A 14,234-nucleotide genomic window follows, 5' to 3' on the forward strand; every position below is an offset into this window, starting at 1 on the left:
TAAAAAAAAAACCACAACTTTGATTGGATAAACTTGGATAGAAAACTAACCAACCAAATAGCAGCAAAAATATAGGAGGGGATTAAAAAAAAAAAAAAAAAAGAGTAAGTGTTGTATGTTAGGGCTGTTCAAAACTATCCGAAAATCCGAAAATCCGATCCGTATTTGATCCGATTTTTTGGATATCCGATCCGAAAAATCATTTCGAATCGGATATCCGATCCAAAAAAACGGATATCGGATACAAATTCAAATACTGATTTTCAAATTTTCGGATATCCGATATCCGAAAAATATCCGAATATTATCAGATATCGGATATTTCTTTCAGATATCCGAACTGATATCTAAAATTGTAAGCCTGATATGTATATGACAATACATCAATAAAATATAAAATTTTCAAAAATATTTTTATAATAATATTATAAAATAATTTCTAGTGCCCAACAAACCTAGTGAGTTCTCAGTTCTCACCTACTTCCGCCTCTTTCTCATCTCTCTAAGGAACCCTATATTCCTCACTGCGCCGCTCAGTCACTCAGCCACCTCTGTGTTTTTTTCGGTGGTAACTTAGTCTAATTTTGGTTCGTAATCTTTGCTCTTTGTTGGTCTAAAGTCGATTCCTCAATCTTCTGCAACCCCTGAATACATGGGCCTAATTTTCTTTTTTAATTTTCAATCTTCTTCGTTCAGTCGCCAATTTGTTGGTTTGTTCTCCGTTGCTCAACAAATCACCATTCAACTCTCCTCTGGTAATTAAAAGATTACAAGGATTCATTTGTTGGGATTTTTGATTTTTAATATGTGTATGTGTCTCCTCTATTGTTGGGTTTGCTCACCAATTTGTTGGTCTTCTCGCCAAACTCAAGAAGAAGGCTGCTACTGTTATAGTTTTTTGTATTTGTGGTAATTAAAGACTTTATTAGTTTATTATGTATTAAATGATCTTCTAAAAGACTACTATGCTTAACGATACAAAAAGCAAAACATTTAATGAGATTTATACGATTTTCATATCGGATAATGGATATCCGAAACATCCGATCCGAATGATTTCGGATATCCGAAATTTTCGGATCGGATTCGGATATCAATTTCTGATATCCGAAGGTTCGGATATCCGATCCGAAATGTGATTTCGGATCGGATATCCGATCCGTGAACAGGCCTATTGTATGTGGTTAGTCATACAGTGTGACCACATTGATTTATAAGAATAATCATATAACTAATATATAAAGCTAAACTTTTAGCCAGGCGATGAGACAGCGACACTTGGCGTTCTAACTTTTCGCCAAGTGTCGCGCCACGTTGGATAAATTTAAATAAACTTTATAAGATAAATAAGTTAGTTATAATTCCATTTTGATAGAATTTTAGGATAAAATTGTTAGTTTAGAGTTTTATTTTCAATAAAAACTCTAATATTTCAGAGGTACAAATTTTGTTTAAAAATTTTCGATAAAAAATAGCAAACCGTCACAAAACCACAACAATTCTTAACTAATTTTGTATCAATGATATATTTTAAAATTCGATATATAGATTAAAATTTATTTTCAATAAACAACACGGGCATCGCACGGGTTAAATAAACTTTAAAAGATAAAAAAAGTTAGTTTAGAATTCTATTTGAATAGAATTTTAGGATAAAATTATTAGTTTAGAGTTTAATTTTCGATAAAATACCAATATTTCAGATGTACACATTGAATTATAATTTTATTCAAAAAAAATTATTAAATTATAATTTTAGTATTGTTTAGAGCGTAAAACATCCATTTATAATATATACTAATCGGCTAAAATAATATGAGTACTTCACAATATAATAGAATTTTCTTACTATGTAGACCCATCAATAAGGGTCAGATCATGAGTCATCTCAAATTAGGCCACTTCAGGTTATGAGTCAAGAAATGTTCAACTCTTTCCCAAAGTTTTAGGTTCAGACCAACCCAACGGGTTTTGAACATTTATTTTATTTAATTTATTTTTTTAGTGTATTAAATTGAACCTTTCCACCAACAACATTATTATTAGTCATTACATGCCTATTAGATAGCAAAATCGTTACAAGGGCACATCAATTCCTAACTAATTTGTATCAATAATATATTTTAAAATTTGATATATAGATTAAAAAATTATTTTACAATTTAATAAACAACCCGGGCATCGCACGGGCACAAAACTAGTGTTTATTTAAATATAATCCCACGAAGGTCGAGTTTGATTACATGACCAGTTCGGTTGCTACAACAGATGCCAAGTCATTGACAACAATTTTTGTTATCATCATCATCTCCCCAAGAAGACAGCAGGCCGCAATGACTGACTTGAATGCCCTCTTTGAATTTCAGCAAAGCTTTTCTCTCTTTCTCAATACACATGATGTTGTTGTAGTGGCTGCTAAGGGTATCATGTATCAAGCCCATGAGCAACACAACTACGTAGGAAAATAGTAAAAACCAAGAAAGGAGGAGTTGATGAGAATTCATTGTCAGCCAACTTTGGTTAGATCAATGAATGTATGAGAGTAAAACGAAATTGTAGTGGACTTAAAAGTTCTTGTTCCAAGGAAAGTTTTTAGTCATAATGTATCAACTTGGATTAGTAGAAATTAAATGGCCTAAAAAAGTCTTAAACAGATCTAACTCATAAGTTCTTTATTTCCAAATAAAAGTCTCACTAAAATGCACCCATCCATGTTAATAGACGAGATTAAAAGTGTTAAAACCGATTTGATCCGAAATCGATCAATAAAAACCGATCCGACCCAATCGAACCACAACTTCGTAACTTGTTACCTGACTTTTATTTTGACTCATTTTGGGGGTAATGAACCCTGAAATCATAACGGGATATTTTTTGGTATGCATATCGAAAAAATAAAATTAAAATTTAATACACTGGTTCTGGCAAGAATTGTGGCCGAAAATCTTACTAAGGCACGCTTTGCATCCAACTCATTAGTTTGTGGTGTTTTGGCTACTACGCAAAGTATAGGATGATGTCCCTTAAAAAAATTATACTGTGATGGCCTGAGGGGTGCACCCAAGCCATAATTCAGAGTGTTGAGGTCAATTTGCCCTTTTATTTATTATTTATCTTCCTTAATATTATTTTATCTCCTAATACATAGGGCCTGTTCTCATTGACTGAACTCAACTGAACTAAACTGAGCTGAACTGAACTGAATATTTTATAAGAGAAGGAAATTAAGAGCTGAACTGAAATGAACTGAACTGAATATTTTATAAGAGAAGGAAATTAAGAGCTGAACTGAACTGAATTTCAACGTAAGAGAACAGGCCCATAGTGTAAACTTTGTAAATTTTGTAAATAACCACTCCTCAAAACACTATATTTACAAGTAATCACCCTTTTTCAATATTTCAAAATACCACCATGCACTAAACATAAAAATTAAAAAAGTTAGATCTTACATCCACTTAACAAAAGTTTCATCAATATTTGTGTCAAAACTCACTCTATCTATTAAGGTTTTGGTGGTCATTTTAGCCCTTTAGATTAAATTTAAGATTAGAACGAGAAGATTATTATTGGAAATGTCTCGTTTTCAATTCCATGTTAATATATAATTACCTCGGCATGCTTAAACACAAAATAAGGCATTTTCAATAACATGTTTCAATTTTAACCTCAAAATAAATGCCTCAAAACATACCCTTTTTTTTTTAGGTATTGAAATCAAACTTTTTTTATTTTAAGAGGTGGCTAAGTGGCTTGGTGTATTAAAATATTGAAAAAGGGTGGATTTTTAATTACTCCGTGTTTTTAAGTGTTATACTTTGAATGCCACTTAATTGTAGACAATATAACCGACCTAAATAAAATAATAGGTTAATGGAGTAGTTGAAATATAAAAAAATTGTAAAAGAAAGATAGTATATGTGGATAATAGTTTATTGAAAAGTAATGAATATAAGCAAAAGAAACAATAATAATAAATAGTAGTAGTAGGTTTGGGTGGGGATCATAAGAGATATAATTTTATAACGTAGTTTTTTGGCAACAAAGAAAGTGTAACACTTAAACAAACACTGATATATTTGATAAGTTTAACACTTAAAAAATACAGAGAGAGCACTCATTTTCCTTATTTTAAATTTTGTGATCCAAATTTGACCAAAGTTCTCATAGAAAAAACATAATTTAATTTTTATTTTATTTTTTTTTATTTATTTATTTATTTTTTTTTTTTTTTTTTTGTGTTTAGAGAGTCATCACAAGGGTAGAGTTGAGAATCGATCCAAGATCTTCTAGAATCGGGAGGGAAGCGCTAACCACTTGACCTATCCCTCACTCTCATAGATAAAACACTAGGTTAAATCTTGTGCCATGCACGGTCATAATTAAACTTTACAACAAAATTTATAAAGAATGGTGTTAATTCAACAAATTTATCCAAAAAAAATATTTGTAACAAACTTATAGTCTCTAATTAAAGATATTGATGATCAAAGTTGTGTCTCAACAAATGTGCAAATCCAACCATAACTTATAAAAAAACAGAGAAGTATAATATAATAAAATGATTTGTTAAGTTGTTCATATAAACGTTGTAAGATTTTGTTAAGTTGTAAGATTTATACAAATTATCCTACCAAAATTACTATTCCTATTTTTAATTAAAATAAATTTTAAGTTAGAGGAAAAAAATTATAATAATATTATGATAATCTTGGATGATGATATATGTCAATACCTTAATTTTAAACTATGTTAGTATATTTGTAACTAAAAGATTTATAGTATATAAAATATATGTTGAAAAAGAAAAAAAAAATTAATTGAGTATGATTGGATTAAATGTGTTGTCAAAATGGAAATAATTATTATGGTAGGTTATAAAATGGAAGTCATTAATATTGGGAAAAAAAAAAGGAAAGACAAAAAGGCGGGAAATTTTTTTATAACATCGTGACAAGTGTCACTTTAGGTTCGCTTTTAGTATAGGTTAATTGATTGATAGTGATGTGAGCTCACTCTTTTTTCTTTCTTTTTTATTTTAATTTTTTTTTAATTTTTTTTTATATGTGAACTCATTCTTTTACTCCCTCCATTCTTTATTTGAATGCATTACTTGTTTTGTTTTTTTTTTCTAATAACTTTATATTATATTTAATTATTTATTTCTCTTCCCTAATTTAAAGCCCCGCTCAGAATATTTTTTTCATTTTTTTTCATGGTCTCTACGTTACGTAAGTATTTAAAAAAAAAAAAAAAAAAAAAAAAAAAAAAAAAAAAAAAACCTACTTGCATTAGCCTGGTTTCCCTAAAAAAAAAATTAGTTTCTTTACTTAATTATTATCTATGTAATGGTCCTAATTGTACTTTATTCAAATAAATTAATCGTCCATTTTTCCACTTGCAAAGTGTAACATAAAGGCAAACTAATTACTCCCTTCTTTCTTGAAAGTTTGATTCACTTTGTATTTGCACGGTCTCCAATGAACATCTTTGATAATTAATTTTAAAAAATAAACATTTGAAAGATCTATCATTAGGGAATCTAATAAGATCAAACTTGTTAATTTTTTTTTTTTTATCATATAAATCATAAAAAATGGTTAAGTTATTTTATTTTGACCACATGAATAATAAATGAGTTGAACCTTCATGAACAGAGGTAATATAATAAAATACTGTGTAAATACAAGTAATGCATTGAAAAAATATAAGCATTAAATTTACACTTGAAAATCGTTAAAAGTTACGAAATCATAAAAAAATTTACACTAATTACACTGATTTACGCGTGTTTTTGTCGTGAATTCCTAATTTTATATAATGTTCAAGAGTGTATTTAATCTTATGTATACTACCTCCATCCTCAAGTGATAATCCCTTATGGGCAATTTTAGTCCCAAAATATTCACCTCATTTTTTTATTTATTTTTTTTTTTTGAAAGAAACCCTATTTGCTTTTTTCAACAACCATTAATGTTAATTTTCTACCGAAATTCCCTTAATTTGCAACAATATTTGTGCAAATTCAGCTTTCTCATGTAAATTTTGTTTTCCCATGTACTTTTATTACTTTCTCAATCTATTTTTTTTGCATATCCAATGACAATTTAATTTTTCAATGTACTTTTACTATTCTTAGGCCCTGTTCTTTAGAGCTGCTTTGCTCTGCTCTGTCCTGCTTTGCTCTGCTCTGTCCTGCTTTGCTCTGCTCTGCTCCGCAGTGTGAGGAAGCCTAGCCCTGCTCTGCTCTGCTGAATTCTGCTCTACTCTACTCTGCTCTGCTCTGCCCATAAGTTCAAAAGAACAGGGCCTTATTTGTGTTTATTAATTTCCAAGAAAAAATATCCATAATGGACTATCAAAAGGGGACGGAGGGAGTATCCCTTAAGACTACATATAATATTATCCTTTATGTTAATGCATAATGAAAGATAATGTTAGTAAAAAGTACATTTACCAACCATGAAATATACTACCTCCGTTAAATGTTATGTATAACTTTGAGGTATTATTTGTGAAATATTTGGGATAGTATTCCAAAATTATACATAACGTTGAATGGAGGTAATATTTGCTATTGAGAAGTTCTACCATGTCCACGAATTAAAGTCTTACTCTGTAGTTGTTACCGACTACAAGTCTTCCATCAAAAATATTTTTTTTTTAATAAAAAGAAGTTTACTTCAATTCATGTCTTCTTACCGCGTTTCAAATGTTTCGTTGTTTATGATGGGGCCGCCTTTTCACATTGGAAATTTCAGGTATTATTTCCTTTCAGAACCTAATGACTAACACCCACTATATATAATAGGCTTATAGAGTTATAGCTAATACTAATAGTTTATATATTCCACATCTTCTGCGTACAAATAAAAGTGTCATTTCACCCTATATTTTTGCTCTACAATTAAAGGTCTTTTCACTTCAACTTAATTTCAATTCAATTGAGCTTTAATCAATTCAGTTCAACTACTAACTTCCTTCTCTCTTAAAGTATTCGTATCAGCTCTTTTCAGTTCAGCTCCGTTCACTTCACCTCGGTTCAGTAAACGTAAACAGGCCCTAAGTTAATTAGACTTTATTCATTTTCTTACTCGTAATGTTTTGTTAGGAAATAGACAAGGATCGATTGATTTAGGTCATGTGTTTGATATGCTAGGAATATAGACAACAATATATTTTGTATAAAACATACTACCTCCGTTTCATATTATGTGCAACATTTTCTAAAAATAGATGCTACACTTTATTTGAAACAAATGTTTTCTTTCCTTTTATTGGTTGTCATTTCCTCCATCTTTCTCCTCATCACATGTTTTTTTTTTTATATTTCTCTCTCCATTTACCACTCACATACAAATTTTGTCTAGGAGTCCGTGTCGATGTTTTTGTTGCACATAATATGTAACGGAGGTAGTAAATATAATTTGTGAAATAAAGTAGAAAATAAATGAGGTAGATACACATATATACATGGTTCAGTTAAATTACACCTAAGTATTTTCTTATTATATAGCTTTCATGGAAGATAACAAGAGATGAAATAAAGGAGATACAACACTCTACTCCATCTCACAAAATAACTCAATGGAGTTACATATTGGCTTGAATTGATTAGAATCAATTTTTAGCACTTCTAAATTCTAATTTTCCACCCAATGACTTTTTATAAGAAAACCCTAAAGAAACCGTAATTTATTCCCCAAGGAATACCGTTAGTAGTCATCATAAACAAACCCAAAAATAGGAAGCAAAAACGTCTTCATTCGACTAGGCACGAACATGCTATGTAGGGCACGTCTGTGTCCCTTCCCTAGCTTCGATAATCTTTTGTAAAACAGTCATAACTTTTTTGTTTCTTATCGGAATTGGGCGTATGATATATGAAAGATCTTAAAACAAGTTATAACCACCAACTTGAATCATCACTTTTAGCCGGTTTGGGAGATATGTGCGTTTGAAGTTGACCCTTTGCTATCACAATAAATTTCAAGTCACAACTAAAAGTTTTAAGATGAGATTGATGAGAAGAAAGGGTGTGCATAGATTTATAATTGAATATTTATATATAATTACAAAATGTAGAAATTTGATTTTCTATTTGTTACAGAGTATAAGTTTTCAAGTTTCTGGAAATACAAAAAGTCATGCACAATTGCACATTATATATACAAAAAAAATATGAGATTGAATTGAATATATTTCAGTAGTCAAAAATTTTGTAGTCGGTACATGTTTTATTTAAAAAATATACAAATTCTCAACAAGAAAATGTCAATTTACCTATATATATGTCCAAAGACAATAACTTTAAAACCATCTGTATGTTATTAAGGATGGCTCGTCATCGATAAAGTGTCATCGGAAGTTCGCTTGAGCATAACTCTATGTACTGTAAAAAGTTATATGGAACATATATAGGTGAAGGGATTACACTACGAATTTTGCATTTGTGACCTCTGAAATCGGAACACGTTACACGTATATAGCTACACTCACATATATCTTGTTCAATATCTCATCTACTATTGGAAGTGGAAGTAAGCGTATCTCCAAGAATGTTATTTGAATACCAAAGTACCACAGACTCCACAAAATCCAAGGTACCCGGCGCTAACATATAATCGTACGTAAAACTTATTAATTAGTATCACTGCCTCTTTATTTTAAATTCCTTCTACAGCTAACAAGTTGTCTGATAAAGTCAAAGTATGTGAGATTTAACCTGTAACCAAGAGATTTTGGAAGATTACCTGTAATCAAATTGTTTGAGAGATCGAGATATCCAACAGACTAAAGGTTTCTCGTTGCATCACATCAGGATCGGACTTGTCGACTTGACAGTAAGTTATCTCACAGCTTCAGAAATACATGAGACTCTAAAATCCTAATTGCATTAGGAATAGGAACATTGAAGCTATGTTTGCTTATTCCCTATTGCATTGGGATCGAGCTATATTGCCAATTGCATTGGGAAATAGGACATTCAAGTTGATTGTTAGAGAGATCGACATATACAAGCTAAGGTAAGTGTTGATCCCACTCTAGTTGAACAAATGTGAGAAACTTTACAATATTTTGCTGATAGTTTTTTTCAGAATTTAGTTTTATTAATTGCAAAATATGGTAAGAATCACATGATTTATATTACATTACAGACACATCACATTCTTCAGCAAGCCAGGTGAGTTTCCCTTTTTTTTCTTTTTTTCCTTTTTTTTTTTTTTTGGACAGAAAAACAGGATAGATTTAATTAAGAGATGCTGCTTGTTAGCAAAGATTACATGATCTGACTAACTGGAAGGATCCTCCATCCTGAACCTCAGTTCATGGTAAGCGAGAGAGGACAGGACGAGAAAAAACTGAACTCAAACTTACTATATTACATGACCTGACTAACAATGGGATGTGCTGCTATATTACATATTCTAGGACAGGATGAGGAAAAACTGAACTCAAACTTACTATCCATGCTAAGAGTATCTAAAACAGAGGATTTTTCATTTTGTGCTCCCAAGAGAAGCTTGTATATGGTAGGCCGTGAGCAAAATAATTTTTTTTTATTAAGATTAATTCTCCTTGTCAGCAAGGATTACATGACTAACATCTCAGTTCATTGTAAGCGAGAGAGGACTTAGCAATGAAATGTGAAGCTCTATTACATAATCTAGGACAGAACGAGAAAGTACAGAGAGGACTTAGCAATGCTAAGAGCATCTAAAGCAAGAATCTGAACAGAGGACTTCTGATTCTGTGCTCCCTAGCACATAGGTAGGCCGTAAGCAAAATAAGTCGATTCCTCTAGCACCGAATCTCAGCCAGCTGCATATTTGTAATTATGTTATATTCAATACAATCATATTTAAATTCATAATAGATACAGACATGCAGTCAATACTTAATAATATTGTCGTTGTCAACAAAAAAAATTGAAACAGGAAAGAATAAAGATTAAGAACTTACTGGATTTAAAGCCTCCTTTTAAATTTAGCAATGCTCAATAAGACCATGACATAAAGCCTATCTTTCATGTCATCAAAGAACTGAAAAAAGGCATGCCTCCAAGATCTCTTCAGCACCAATGTTCCACAAACTCCCCAAAATCCTATGATAAATCCGAGCACCAAACTTACGTACAACCCCAGAAAAAACATCTTGTCATCATCACTGTCATCCTGGGGAGTAGTATTATCTTCCCCCGTCGAGTTGTGGTGTGGTTGATCCCAAGAGCAATTCGAGAGAGGAGCTCCACAAAGTTGAGGATTTCCAGCATATACTGAAGCATTGAAGCCTTGAAGTTGAGTGCCCTTCGGAATTTCTCCAGAGAAGTGGTTGTCTGACAAATCCAAGTTGCTGAGAAAACTCAAAGCAGTGATGCTTGCAGGGATTTCACCAGAGAGGTGGTTGTTTGACAAATCGAGAACTTCTAAAGCTGTCAATTGTCCAATTTCCGGTGTGATGTTTCCAACCAAACTGTTTCTTGATAAGTTCAAGGAGACAAGACCTTGCAGAGCTGAGATTTTTGTGGGAATTTTGCCTTTCAACTTATTGTGTGAAAGATCAATGAGCTTTACTAGTCCTATAAACTTCCCAAAGATCCTTTCTGCATCTTTCCACATAATCGTCGCAGCATCACTGTATGAACCAACGACAACGGTACTAGAACTATGGTCAGTGATAGAGTATTGCAATGTTGGAAGCATATCTGTTGTATCTTGCATTGCTTTAAGATTACAAATGCAATTTGGAATGGTTCCAGAAATTTGGTTGACAGCGAGATCCAAGATTTGAAGAAAGGGTAGTTGACAAAGGCTCAAAGGTATTTCTCCAACAAAATTATTGCTTCCAAGGCTTAGAAAACTGAGGCTTTTTTGATTAGTCCCAATGCCTGGCAATATACGTCCACTAAATGAATTATGAGCAAGATCAAGAAAAACCAGGGATGTGCAATCCTCTAATGATCTTGGAAGTTCTCCCGAAAACCTATTGTTGCGCAAGTGCAACGTCTCCAATTGCTTCAAATACCTAATGGAAGGTGGTATAACACCAGAAAAATTATTGTTTTCTAAATGGATAAAAGACAATTGGTCAAAATTCATCCAGCAATCAGGAAGTTTTCCGGACAACGAGTTATTTGAAAGATCAAGATTTTATAGACGTACTTTCACCTTAGGACACAAAAAGAGGGTGGGATCAGAAAACTTATTATTATTCAATTTTAATGAAGTAAGGGTTGTTGGAAATGTTGGTATTGCACCTTCAATATGGTTGAAGCTCATATCTATAACAACCCCATCCAAAGACTCAAGGCTCGTTGTGATTGGTATTTCCAAATCTGAAAGCGTCCCATAAATCATATTTTGAGACATACTCAGATAAGTGAGCTTTGAAGATAATGTAAAAGAACTCGGAATGCTGTCGGAAATTTCGGCACCAGAAATATCAAGAATCGAATAACTTTTTTGGCTCACAAGCCAATTTGGAAAGATCGGTCCCAATCTGCAGGATGTTAGTTTAATAGTATCCAACTGGAATGGAGGAGTCCAATCATCATCAATATCGAGCACCAGTGCTGAATTACCTGAAAGGTCCAACTATTGTAATCTTGAAAGTTCTGAGAAGTGGCTGCTAGAGAGTGTACCATGCAGAGAGTTAGAAGAAAGATCCAAGCGATCGAGCATTGACAGTTGCCCCAAACGAGGACTGATGGTTCCATTCAAACGATTATTATTAAGACATAATTGTTTTAATGATGGAAATGCGCCAATCGCGTCTGGAATCAGACCCCATATGTGATTCTCACCCAGATTTAAATATGATAATGACTTGTTTGAGCATCTGGTAAGTGTTTGGATTATGTTGGGAAACTCATCGGTGATGTTGTTTTTATTCAAGTAGAGACTTTGTAAGTGACACAAATTGCCAAGTATTTTAGGCAATTGCGAGGACTGGAAATTATTTGATGAGAGGTCGAGATGTTGGAGAGACTGTAGGTTTGAAATCGTATTTGGAATCGGACCTTGCAATTTATTGTTGGAAAGGTCCAGATAAGAAAGAGCATGCATATTTCCAACTTCATTAGGAAGGGAACCTTCTAGTTGATTATTACTGAGATCAAGATATGAAAGATTATGCATCTTCCCAAATGACCTTGGAAAGGAACCATCAAGCTGATTGTCACGGAGATCAACATATGCAAGGTGAGTATCAATTCCACTCAAATTAAAAAGCCATTGGAATATTGATGAATCATCATTAAGATAATTAGCAACAAGATTAAGATATGAAAGAGTGGTTGTGGAGTTTATGTATGAAAGTTGCAATGGAACTGATCTAGAGGGAAGGTTACAACTTTCCAAGTGAAGAAACCTTAAGAATGGGAGGTCGTTCACGATTTTTAGCCAGTCTATGGCTCTACTGAGATCGACAGAACTCAAGTCAATATAACTTAACAATTTTAGATTTGAGAGCCACGACAAGTTTTTGACATAGAGAATCTCAATGTTGTCATAAACATGATTGTAATAGCTAAGATCAAGAGAAATCAAGCGGGAAAGGTTTCCAATCTGGTGTGGAATTTCTCCACTGAATCCAGCGTTGGATAGGTTAAGGTACTTTAAACTCACAAGGTAACCAACAAAACTAGGGATGGGTTGGTGTTGGAAATTGTTGAGGCTCAAGTCCAAGTAACTCAAATGCTTCAAATCAATAAGGGAAGAACTCACTTTACCTTGCAAACAATGATCCTTAAAATAATAAGTGACAACCCCACGAAGGTCAAGCTTGATTACATGGCCAGTTTGGTTATTGCAACGGATGCCACGCCATTGACAACAGTTTTTGTTATCATCATCATCATCTCCCCAAGAAGACAGCAACCCGCAATTATCGATTTGAATGCCCTCTTTGAATTTCAACAAAGCTTCTCTTTCTTTCTCAATACACATGACGTTGTTGTGGTGGCTGCTAAGGGTATCAAGCCCATGAGCAACACAAATGAAGTAGGAAAACAGCAAAAAACAAGAAAGGAGGAGTTTATGAGAACTCATTGTCACCAAACTTTGGCTAGATCAATGAATGTATATGTATCAATATAATGTATGTGCTAAACATATAAATAGAACTTTGAAGCATTAGAATTGCAATACGAAGAAATTATCGTACATTTATACCTATGCTCACAACTTGTCATGCAAGTTACAATAAATGTCAATGAAAGAAATTAATTAGGAGTAGACTTAGAAACTTCTTGTACAAAGGAAATTTTAAAGTCATCAATTATTACTTTGGATAAGTAAAGCATACGGAGAGCCAAAAAATCTAACTCATTCACAACTTATTTTCTCTAACTTAGGCCCCGTTTACTTTGATTAGCTTTCATGGAAAAACATATTTCGAGGAAAAACACAATTGCAAATTAGTTTTCCTTTGTTTGGTTACATGCAAGAAAAGTTCAAGAAAAATCATAAATATGAGTGAAGAATGTGAGGATGGATGAGAGGGAATTAAAGAGAGATAAGGAGTAGGGAGGAAAATATGACAATTTTCCATTCTTAAAAATGTTTTGATTGCGGATGAGAGTACTTGTTTATCATAAGCTTGTTTTCCATTATTTCCATATATTAGTGCAACTATAATAATGATTTTTGATGTGTGTTCCCCTGTCCTTCAAAAGGCTTCTCATTTTTATTTTATTTTTTTTAGCACATGTGGTAACACATAATTCTGATTACTTATACTTTGTATCTTTTAAAATTAATTAAGTTGAAATTAAGAAAAGCTACCCTGCAACTAATAAGGAGTATTTAAATTTATTTATAAATAACCAATATTTTTTTTGTATTAAAATTTTTGTCTAATATCCGAAAAATTGAAAACATTAATTTTTAATAACTTTCATATTTCCTCCGCGTTTTTAGTTGCTACACTTTCAATTTTACGGTCTCTAGACAATTTTTAAAACATAAGATATAGAGAAAAAAAAATAAGAGGGACCTATGTGGATAGGAGAGAGATAGAGAAAAAAAATGTAAAAAAAATAAAACAATGTTGCAACTAATTAACAATTTCCAAAATAGTAAAGTGTAGTAACTAAAAAACAAAAAATTAATAGTAAAAATTATTCTTTCCAATATAGATTATTGAAAGATTAATTCATAAAGTTTTATAGAGATGACAATAATTTATAAAATTAAATTTTATTAACACATTAATAAACATATTAAAGATCAAAA

The 14,234-nt window shown here is 32.0% G+C and overlaps 1 pseudogene; it reads right to left on the bottom strand.

Annotated features, from left to right (window-relative positions):
* Positions 1-9,968: 9,968 nt before the first annotated feature.
* On the bottom strand, positions 9,969-13,082 carry LOC145581826 (receptor-like protein EIX1; annotated as a pseudogene).
* Positions 13,083-14,234: the final 1,152 nt, after the last annotated feature.

Source organism: Chenopodium album, chromosome 15 (assembly GCF_948465745.1).
Source record: "Chenopodium album chromosome 15, dcCheAlbu1.1, whole genome shotgun sequence".
NCBI lineage: Eukaryota > Viridiplantae > Streptophyta > Magnoliopsida > Caryophyllales > Amaranthaceae > Chenopodium > Chenopodium album.